This window comes from Physcomitrium patens, chromosome 5, assembly GCF_059467195.1.
Source record: "Physcomitrium patens ecotype Gransden chromosome 5, ASM5946719v1, whole genome shotgun sequence".
Lineage (NCBI taxonomy): Eukaryota > Viridiplantae > Streptophyta > Bryopsida > Funariales > Funariaceae > Physcomitrium > Physcomitrium patens.
Window position 1 is genome coordinate 14236547 of NC_143414.1, and position 11638 is coordinate 14248184.

The following is an 11638-nucleotide window of genomic DNA, read 5'->3' on the forward strand; positions in this document are numbered from 1 at the left end:
CCAACAAGTTGGCCACGTATTGCACATGTTGTTAGCTTGTAATAAAAACTTGCCTTGCAAGTTAAAACATGTGTCTTGCAAATTGAACACATATCAAAGATTTTATAGAATGACACTATGTAGCTCTTAATTAGATAGTATATATGGAGGCAAAAGTGAAGCCTTCTTCACTCTTGACAACTCCTTTCTTGTTTCTAGTCTAATTTTAAGAGTCATTAGTTTTCTAGTCTTTGGCAATAACCCTTCTAGTTTGTTCTTAAATACACATAATTTCTTATTTTTATTTTATCATCTCTTTTTGATATGTAACTCACTTATTTATATATCTTCCTTGAGATCTTGCCTTTAATAAATAATTCTATTTTTATTCATTTTTTAAATTATAAAAAATCTATTTTTTATATAAATCATTGTACACAACAAATAGTGTCATTGAATTTAAGACCATTTTCTTACTTATTTTAAACTACATATATTTACCTAATAAACATCTTTTGATATATATATATATATATATATATATATAAGGAGCACATGTACATATATATAGTAATAAAGCTTGTAAGTGATAAAAAATAAATTTAGTACAAAGCATTTCCACTCCATGTTTAAAGATAATTAAAGTAATAAAAGTTCCATTCGAGCTTACAAGGAAAAGAAATTTAATGGTATTTTTTATTTTTAAATATTTTTAAAAAAATTAAAAAATATCATACATGATAATATATCTTCAAAGCATAACAAACAAAGATGCATCAATTGTTTGCTGTTATTATGCACTATACTTTTTTATTTTTTAATTAAAAGAAGTTAATTAAATAAATTAAATTAAATTAACCAAATTTGAAAGCACGTGTAAATACAAAATTGTTATTTCAAAAAGAAGAATCAATTTTGGTAAAATATATCATGCTAACTATAATTTGAAAATGATCTAACAATAGTACTAAAAAACTTTATTTACAAATGTAATGTAGTAACTCCAAAACAATCTAATAATACAACAAATAACAAATATGACTTGATCCCAAGTTGGAATAAATCACAATATTATGAAACAAACAAAACAACTTGTTGTACTTTGGTTAATTGAACTTCATTACAAATTTAAATCTAAATTCTCAAAAATCTAATTCACTCAAGACTTTCATTCATATCATATACATATATCCTACTACCAACCTATCCATTTGCACACACTCTCTTTATATATATATATATATATATACACATAGGGAATTATTGAAGAGATCCAAGCATTTATTAAATCAATCCATGCATCATCATTGGTTGAGTATTCAACTATTCTTTCATTGGTTTTTTACTAGTGCACATCCAATAGTGGAGAATTTTTTAATGATGGTTAGGATGGGTGGGTTGATTTAGTAAATATATGGATCACTTTAACAATTCCTTATATATATATATATATATATTATCTACATACATCGTGGGAACCTCCTACTAGCATCGATGCAAAACCTCCCTCTCTCACTCCTTCTCAACCGAATAGATCTCACCTCCCATGCAGACAGAAGACAGGAAAACATGCAGGCAGGCAGGCAGACAGACTGATAGATAGACACAGAGAGAGACGTATTCCATTCCATTTCAAGTGCAGGAAAAGCATTTTAATCCACTGGAATCCCACTCACTGGAGAGAAAAAAGAGAGCAGAGCAGAGAAAAAGAGCATCTGGGGTACATGGCATTGAAGAATCCCATCCCCCTCACTTACTTCGTTCACTGTTGCTCTTAATGGGGCTCATCAGTACGGGATCCTCACTCACCGTGGCGAAGGGAGGGAGAACGATAAACAGGGCGGGTTCATAAAGACGACTATCCTGGTTAGATGATTGGAGCTTCATTTAATGTGAAGGCCGAATTTATGATGCCCAAGCCCATGCCTGAAGGTCATGGTGCTGGGGAAGTGAATGAGCTTGCGTGCGTGGTGGTGTCAAGCTCAGGGTCCCCCATTTACTTCGCACGGGTGGCTTTTGGTCTGGTTACTAACAATCTACTCTGCATCAACAACAACAATAACAACAAAAACAGAAACTCCCCATCTGCGCTGCTTCTCACTCTCTCCGTCTCTTGTCCGCTTTCCTGGACCTTGTATCATTCCAGCTTCCTTACTGTAAATGCTGCTGCAATTGCCTGATTAGGAGACTTGATTCACACAAGACAGATACTCATTTCGATGGGACTGGTGGGTGTACTGTGGAGAATGTGTCACCCTTAAGCTGATTACGTGATTACCAGTTACTAGATCCAGTGATTCCTCTCTAATTGACCCACGGAACCGTTCCAGGAACTTAGAGGACAAAAGCTCCAGTTTAGTCTGATTGCAAGGATTCATTTATTGAGGCTTATCTTAAGTTTACATTTAATTTTAATATATCTTTCAGGTTCGTATCAATCTCTTGGGGTTTTTACACGGTGTGGATGGTGATAACAAGTGGGGGTAGCGATTTGCCACTATGTTTTGGACACTTGTGGTGTTTATTCAATGAAAAGGTATAGATCATGTTGCTTCCATTAATTATGTAGTTCAGATTTTTCAACTGAAAATACGTGGTGTTTATGTATTGAATCATACTTAATATTTTAGAAGTATGTTGATGTAGATTAAAAAAAAAAAAAAAAAAAAAAAAAACATAGAATTTGGTACATTGATTCCTACATGTTTGGATGTACAATGCATTTTCAGGAGAATTCACAAATCAAATTATTGATATAAAAGAATTAATTATATTGTGCAACAATGCAAAACATAAATGAAAATAGCAAAAAAAAAAAAAAAAAGAAAGAAGAAGAAGATCGTGTTTGTTGTTTATAATATCTTTCATATTCATAAATGAGTCCTTGTTTTATGTCATTGCTAATCCTGAGCCTTGATTAAATTCCAGTGTGCATTCATACTTGCAACATTGACCCTTCATAAATATTGATTCATTTTAAAAAACTGAATGAAATTTTTAAATAGATTCCACGTGATCATTGTATGCAGAAAAATGAATGGCAGGTAATATTTTATTAAATGAGACTTTTTTACTCTTTATTTTTGTGCATAATATGTAAGTTGGTCTCATATTCGTTCCATCCTAAAGTTGAACCAGTGATTAAAATAGAAATCAAGCCATAAAGGATTCAATTCCGTAGGCTAAAATGATAGTGACGAAATAAACAAACTTTTTCATCCTGTGCATGCAAACTATTTATCAACAAACACCCAATTAACTCACATTCTTCTTTTCAAATCACTAACTTGTTACACCAAAAAATAAACAGAAATTTTTTTCAGCACGTTCAAAGGTGGGGCTTGCCCCACAAGATGTTTAAAAAAAACCTCAGGAAAAGGAAATGACAGGTGACAAAAAAAAAAAAAAAAAAAAAAAAAAAACCCACGGTTTCAGAGTGTACAACCATATTTCAGTTGTGATCCGGGGACAGGAAAGCGGCAGATTGTCAATTCAACCACTCAAAACGGATTCTTAATTCTGGACCTGCAGGCAGACAAATCAGTTCCATCCGCTACTGAATCAGGCCCAAATTAGCAAATTAAGACAAGTAGCATTCCCAGTTCACATTATGTTGCAGTAATTAATATAAAACTTCACCGATGAGTCCATTTCGGAGGTGGACATCGGCAACATGTAGACCATGAAAAATGAGCTTGGAAAAACTAGGTCCATGTTGAAACCAGTTGTTTCTTCCAAACGAAACCAGCCTCCATGGGGGCGGCTTGATGACAATGTAAGCCTGGTGTCTGGAGCTGGTGAGCTGCCTGGACCGCGTGTTCTGTGAAATGGGTAAAACGTTGTTCATCGGCACATTCGCATGATCTCGTGAGCAGATTGTGGATTCAAAGTCGAAGAAAAACGGTGTTCTGCGGAAGTGTATAATAGTGGCGTTGACATGAGGTAAGGGCGAGATTTTATTGACTGGGTGTCTGGATTCAACGCGTCCATTTGCTTGGGACCCAAACTGTAGCAACGTAGAGAGGGTGATCTGCCCGCCCACTTGGAAGGGCTACTGGTCTCAGAGGGTGCGTGGGTGGGTGGTTGCATGGTGCCTGAGAGATTATTCTTAATTAATTAAATCGATCTACTGCATATTCATTAATATATATATATATATATATATATATATATTGACTTTGCGAACTTTTCATTGATTGTTTTCTCTGATGCAAAGTTTATAGTTCGGCCAACTGAATTTGAGCATTTTAACTTGGTGTTATTATTCTATTAGATATGAATCTGGATATGATTTAGATATTCCACAGCATCTCCAGTTTAAGAATTGAGAATTTGAGATTAATTCAGTGAGTTGAATTTTTTTTTCTTTGGTGTCAGCTCATGCAATTATACGTGATCAATTGAACAAGAAAGAGCTGATTGCAGATCACGTGGATGTAGGATTGTGGTATTTTTATGTAACTTTTTATATAAAATACAGTGATGAATATTTTTATTCTATTTTATTTTTGTTTTGTTCAGTTTTATTGGTGACGATCTACGAAATCTTTAGGAGAGTAATTATTATGTCGCAGGTAAATTACACGTTATCATGTGAAAACGTTTTAACTGTTATGATTTATAAACGCTTGTAATATCCTACCAAATCAAAGTTGCATCACATCCTATTACTATGTATGAATGTGCTAAGGCTACCTAAATTCATTTAATTGTTTTGCATGTGTGTGGGAGAGAGAGAGAGAGAGAGCACTACACATCCTTGCTGAGGCAAGACAAGGTCATGTGTAGCTTGGAGATTCACAATCGATCAAGGCTTGTCACAACTTCGAAGATCTCTTCCAGTTAATCGAATCCCTAACGGCAAAGTTGCTGATCCATCCTCCACGTTTTCTATGTTGAAACCAGCTCTAAAAACTCTGCTCACTTGCCAATCTTATCCACCACTGATAATGCTTGACTTACTTGACATGTACATAGATGCCGAGAGTTTATTCCCGTCGGTTTCTCAAGCTTCAGTGGTGCATGAACGTCAGGTGACCTCATCATAGACTGGCCCAATTCGGGTACTGAACCCACAGCAAGATTTTATTTCAGAAACAAAGGAACTTAATATATATATATATATATATACATATACATATAACGAAGAGGAAAAAAGATGTAGGAGACTGGCTTCAAACAAGCCTCTGCAGGGGGAGTGAAGCACCAGCTCCTCGCGAAAGGACACGCGCATGGCTGCACGCCAAGGAATTCGCAAGCTCACACACTTTGCCAATCACCTCCAGAGTGATGGGGGAGGGATTTGGGAATGCCATTGCACAAAACTGCATGGGACGGACTTCAAGTGTCTGGGCCAGGATTCGGAGACTGATCTCCTTCACCTTCTTACAACACTCGCATTCAATGCTCCCACGTATGTACACAGGCTGAAACTGTAGAATAACTTGAACCTCTGATAAATTGCACTTAACAAGGATCACGGAAGCTGGTGGCGCTCCCCGACCGCTCTGCTAAATGCCCTGCAATGGCTACATAAAAGGGTGCGAAGTTCTCCAGTTAATTGCTGTTGACTTCAATAATTTGGCTGGGTTACTTTAATTATCATGAAACGCGTCCCTGAAGTCCATAATCGTGTCTGTGCTCAAGTCCCTTGAGCTGGGAGGACAGATCTGATTACCGGAATTGCTGCCAGTATTGGGCAGCGTGACTCTGGTAACTCGCACAGGTGAAAAGACATGGTGCACTGCTGCTCTTCTTCCCGCGACTAACGTTAACGTTTAGTCTGTGTTGCGTTCTTCCTTAACCTGTTGCTGCAGAATAGTTTTGAATATTCTAGATCATGTGTTTCAAGGTATGCTGGTGGCTGCGTTTGTGGCATGCTTTGTTTCGGAAGGGGGGCTCATGGTTTGTGAGCGAAGAGCAGATGGGGTGTGCGAACACAGGAGTATCTGATCTTATCGACATTCTGCCTCCAAACCTAGCAGTGAAAGCGTTGTGACAGATTAAAAAGGCAACCATTGTGCAGTTAGAGACAAGCATTTAAGGTTTGTGGCAACAGACAAAGGAACTTTTTACCCACTCTCAGTCGCGTGCGATCCAAGTCCCGAAACCTGGAGGAGGTTGTTCATCTGCTCGCATACGCTGGAGTCTGAAAAAACCTGGCTCTGGGCCTACTTCAGATCGAGGATCGCAAAGGCAGAAACCTCGTCATGCGTCGTCACTCCATGCAGATCGTCAGGGTCTTGCGATATGAAAAAAAATTCATACGTGAGGATCTGGGGTGCCAATCCTTGCCCACACCACCTTCGTGCAGCGCATGAACCAACTCTCCCCCTCACATACAATAATATTATATTGTGTTTTTTTATTCAATGGGAGAGTGAGGGGAATGGAAAGACCCCTTTGTGTGAATATAGATATGCCCATTTGGGCCGATGTCCAGGTTGCCAGATCAAATTCTGCCGCTCAAAAATCAACGCTGAAGGGGAACAGACAGAGTCCTATGAATAGCAATTCAATGGTGCATTCACTCGATCCTACGAGAGCTGGATGAGATGCGAGGAATCTTATTGAGAGTTTTTAATTTTTGTTTTTATCTAACAGATACCTGGCTTTCCACGTCCAGTATGAATGGCTAATGATACATTAAATACATGACACGGATACATTACTGGCTCCAACATGCCAGTCTGCCAGTGTTGTGATTTTTTGTTGTTTTTTTACGACGATTATGCAATCACTTCTTACTCATAACTATCTAAAAATTGTCTACCTAACTGACTGAGGTGCAGGGAATCTCCTGCAGTTTTAACGACCAACTTCGCCGTTATTCCAGGGGTTCAATGTTCCGCTCCGTAGCCCCTTCTTCAATCGCTGTAACTCGCAGCTTCCTTGGAACAGTGTCCGGAAGATTCACCCTGCTACTGAGCTGCTGTTGCTGCTGCTGCGGATGAGCCCTCTCTCTCTCTCTCTTAGCAGCATCTGCCATTAAGATTTTGAAATTCACTAGACGAAAGCTCACAACAACGGTTTCAGAAACTTGGCGATTAGGCACTCAGTGGCACTTAGCAACCGCGCAGAGCGCTGCAGGTTGCAGCAGCAGTACTGCTGTCGTGAGGGGGATCGGATATATCGTAGCCCGAGTCGAGCGTGAGAGGAAGGAGCAAGACGGTACCAGTACAATCTGAAATTGGATTCTGCGAGAATGAGAGCATTAATGGTTGCAAGGGCTCTCCCACAAGGCAGCCCTGAACCACAGTCAGATGAATTTGCCGCTTCGACGAGAGCGCGTTGCACCGTTTGCCGCTACAGCCACCACAATTCCCAAAGTAGCTTTTTGTGCATTATAATTTTTTTGTAATGGGATGGTTAACAAACTTGCATTCTGCATTAATGGGAATGTTTAACAAATTTGTTACTTGTACTGCTCTGTAGATTTGTATGTGTAGAAGAGTGCGTCTGTGTGTGTTTGTGATATATATATATATATATATATATATGATAGTAGACCACTGGATGTGTTACCACCAGTGGGAATTAGGATTGAAGTCTCATTTTACTTCTAAAATCCACATAAAGAAGGATCTCATTTAGACTCGAAATCGAAAGTCCCGTTCTCTAAACCTAAATTCCATGAGTGTTTGCCAATCTTCATGCTGCCCAAATTCCATGGGTCTTTTCAAATAATCCGACAGAGTTTGAAGAAAACCATCGATCATTTCGGGGCGAAAAATCTCGCTGTACCAGTGACTATTTTGTATCTGTAACTCCAAACAACGAACACATGAACAAAATCATAACGCAGAGTACTGAGGGGAACAAGTCCCTCCGCACGGTATGCAGGTGGGGCTTCTTGTACTTCCAGTTCCTCAGAAAATCCAACAGAGAGCACACACGAGGTACATTCAGATCCACAAGCTCACCTTCTAACGAAACATATTATGGAATTAAACCATTTCTCAAGGTGGACAAGTGGAAGAAGATGCAACGGGGAAGCAAGTGATAGAGGTGATCGTAACATTGCCTTTGCCATATACATTGTAATGCAAGCGGATGAATTACACGTAAAATTTAAAAAACAAAACAAAAAAAAACACACGCACACACAGTTAGCCATTACTGTAACGCATGACTATCGATTTCGTGCCGCAGTGAATGCAGATGAGGACCACATTGATACCGTGGAGGAAGTTGACACTACAACTAGCACATGGATGGAGCTTGGAAGTTGAGCAAATCAACAGACATGTGCAGTGACGCATCCACCGATCATGACATTACTTGTGTGATGTCGAATGAACGAATATCGACAGCCTCATAACTTAAGGCAGAAGTGAAGCTATGTTTGTGTATAATGGAAAAAAGATATGTTATAAACTGGTGAGCGGAGGATAGTAAGACCTTAGTACAACAAACTCATTCAATACAGTAGATGTGGCAGTGGGATTATTTAACCATGTCAATACGCCTAGTGATAAATAAAGAGGAAAAAATGAATGTGATGATGCTACAATACTTAACACCTTAAAATCTTGAAAAACAGCCAACAAATTTTTTTGAAGATGTGTTTTCTTTTAGTTCAACGTTCATTTGAATACTTCACACCGACATAAAACGAAATAAAACAGCCCGGTCATCTGACCTACAAAGGCTACATAAAAAGGATGCACAAAACTTTTCTTTATTACATGTAAACATGTGTACATGAATTGGGTAGTTCGACCCACATAACAGCCAATCTCATTCATTGACAACGGCTGCTCAGTTAAACGAAAAAAAACCCAACTAAGGGAGGAGAGAATCAGTGAACGGCGATTCCGTCTTCGTTGCAGCCTGAAGCTCGATCACTCTTCGCTGCATTCATGGTTTCTGCTTCTGCTTCTGCTGTGAAGATGTCGAACTGCATGTGTGTGACGGCTGTGCGTCGCCACAGTTTGCACTGCAGTGCTCCTTGTGTTTTTGTTTTTTCTTTTGCGCTTTGTTGATCTCAAAGTGTTTTTTCGCAGTTGCATCTGGACTATCCCAAGGCTGACACAACATTGCAGAGAACTACTACCACTACTAATAATAATAATAATACTACTACTACGACGACTACTACTACTCCTAATTCCTACAATAAAACCAGTGCAGGATATTGAAAAAGTAGCACCCCACCCAGTTTTCTGATTGTTGATTAGTGGGTGGAATTTCCCTCCCTTGCTTGGTACGGCGGATGTGTCATTACCACCATTGTTATTTGGGTTTGTTTCATCGTTGCAACTAGTTTCAGCAACCCCATTGCGCTTCTGATTTCGCGTTGTTTGATTATTTTTTTTAATTTTTTTTTTCGAAGTGATTTCAGTTACTTCACATTGATAGCCTTAATTTTATTGCTGTATATTTTTTATTTTTTTATTTTTTTCTCATGCTGGTTTGTGTGGAGAAGTTTGAGGGACTGATGGGAGTATGTGTGTTTAGAAAAGATTGATGGAAAGAAGCTTTTGTTTTGGACCTCTGGAAAAATTAGATGGGGTGATGGGGAGCCAATTGGAGAATGAATGTAGAGCCATTTCAAGCACAAAAAAAAAAGGGGTTTGGGAGATGGAAAATCCCCATTTCATAACGCCACTTGGACACTGAGTTTCTTTGCATAACATATTTCCATTCCCCAAAGAATTCCTAGTTTTGTATAAATAAATAAATAAATAAGTAGGACATAGGTTTTATTATTAAATATACATTATTAAAATGATGCCAAAATAAATAAATAAATAAAGGGCACTTGTGTTTTTCTTTTATTTGTATGCCACACTCATTCTATCCAGAAATTTTGCAAACATTCCTTCATAAAGCAACAAACATTTTTTATTTTTAAATAATAAGAATAATAATATTATTATTCTTTGACAACACCCCAGAGACATAAAGATTCTTCTTCTTCTTCTTCCTCTTCTGCTTTATTTTTCTTTTTATTTCTTTCTGTTCGATTTATGGTTTTATAAGTTTATATTTTTATATTTTATATTTTTTTGGTTAAAAATTGCATGAACAACCTAAACAGGAGCTTTGGAAGGGACATAGATTCCCACATCTCTATTTGACTTCCCAGACCTGTTCAATAATATTAAAACACAAATTAAAAACTGGGGTGCTTGGAGAATTATCCGAAAAGTGCTTCAGTAACAAACACACACAAACAAACAACACCAACAACTCTTTCTTCCTCTGTTTATAAAATTTATTAATTTGAATACTTTGTTTTCTATCTTTCTGAGTGGGGGCTTGTGGGGCAACAATATAATGTAATAATAAGTGCTTTGCCATCAAAGATGACAGCCAAGGGGGGGTCTAAAGAGCGAGGCTGTTTGAATGATGGATGGGCCATGTTCTCCATCACATTCCATACAATATTCACCCTATTTTATTCTACTTTTTTATTTTTTTTGTTTATTTATTTATCAAATATGTAACTTGTGACATCGAACATGGAGGTTTATTTGTTTATTTTATTTTTATTTTTATTTAAAGATATTTCTTGTGAAGTTTTAGTCAATCTTACTAATCATACATCACCTTCTTAATATTTTACAAAATGTTTTGAGACCAACATTTAATATGACAAAAATCCAAGTTAATACTGTAGTGAATAAAAGTTTAACTAAATAAATAAATAAATAAATAAATAAATAACTGCAACTTCAAAAACATGATCCACCAAAGGATTATTTACGCAATGATGAAACTGAGGGTGCCATCATGTATCACCCATTACTATTGCTAAGATGGATGAACAGAAGCAGATGATCCTCAGGAAGAAACCGGTAATAGATAGATAGATTGATTGAATAAGTATGGTGTGTGTTGTTTTGTTGTTGTTTGTGGTAGTGCTAAGGTGGCATTATCATCCTTTTGTTGTTGGCTATGGTGTTGGGTTTTACCTTTTGACATTCCCAATGACAAACATCCCCCCCCCCCAATGTTTTGTTTTGTTTTGTTTTGTTTTGATTGATTGTTTGTCTGTTTGTTTGTTTTCTCCCGCCTTGAAGTTGCAAACTCATTCTATTTTTATTTCCCATTCCTAATTTATAGGTTTGGCAAAAGAGAAGAGGAATATGCTTGTTTCCATTATATTTTTTGGGGGGTTAATTTTTATAATATCATGTATGGATTTATGATTAGTATTTTTATTTTTTATTTTTTTTGTGTTGTTGTTGTTGTTGTTGTTTTCTAATTGTTAGTAAAGAGAGGGGATTGGGGTGGTGTTGTTGTAAAGGAGCCCAATGGGAGGGGGGGAATAAAGAGAATCTCCCATTGGCTTTTGTTGTTCCCTAGAGTAGCATGGGATTATTGCTTCCCTTCACATTCTTCACACATGCATCATGTGGGGGTTGGTTATTTATCCATATTGTATTATTATTATTATTATTATTATTATTACTTCTATTTATTTCCTTCCTCTTTCTTTCTCTTGCTTTTAGGATGGGGAAGACAAATGAGTCTTACTACATCCCAATAGCATAGCAGATACAACAACAACTCTCTCTCTCTCTCTCTCTATATATATATATATATACACACACACAAAATACAAGAGTAGGAGAGAATTTATAAGGAATGAGGCTCAATCATACCATAATGCGGGTGTGTATGTGTGTGAAAAAGTAAATATTTGTTTATT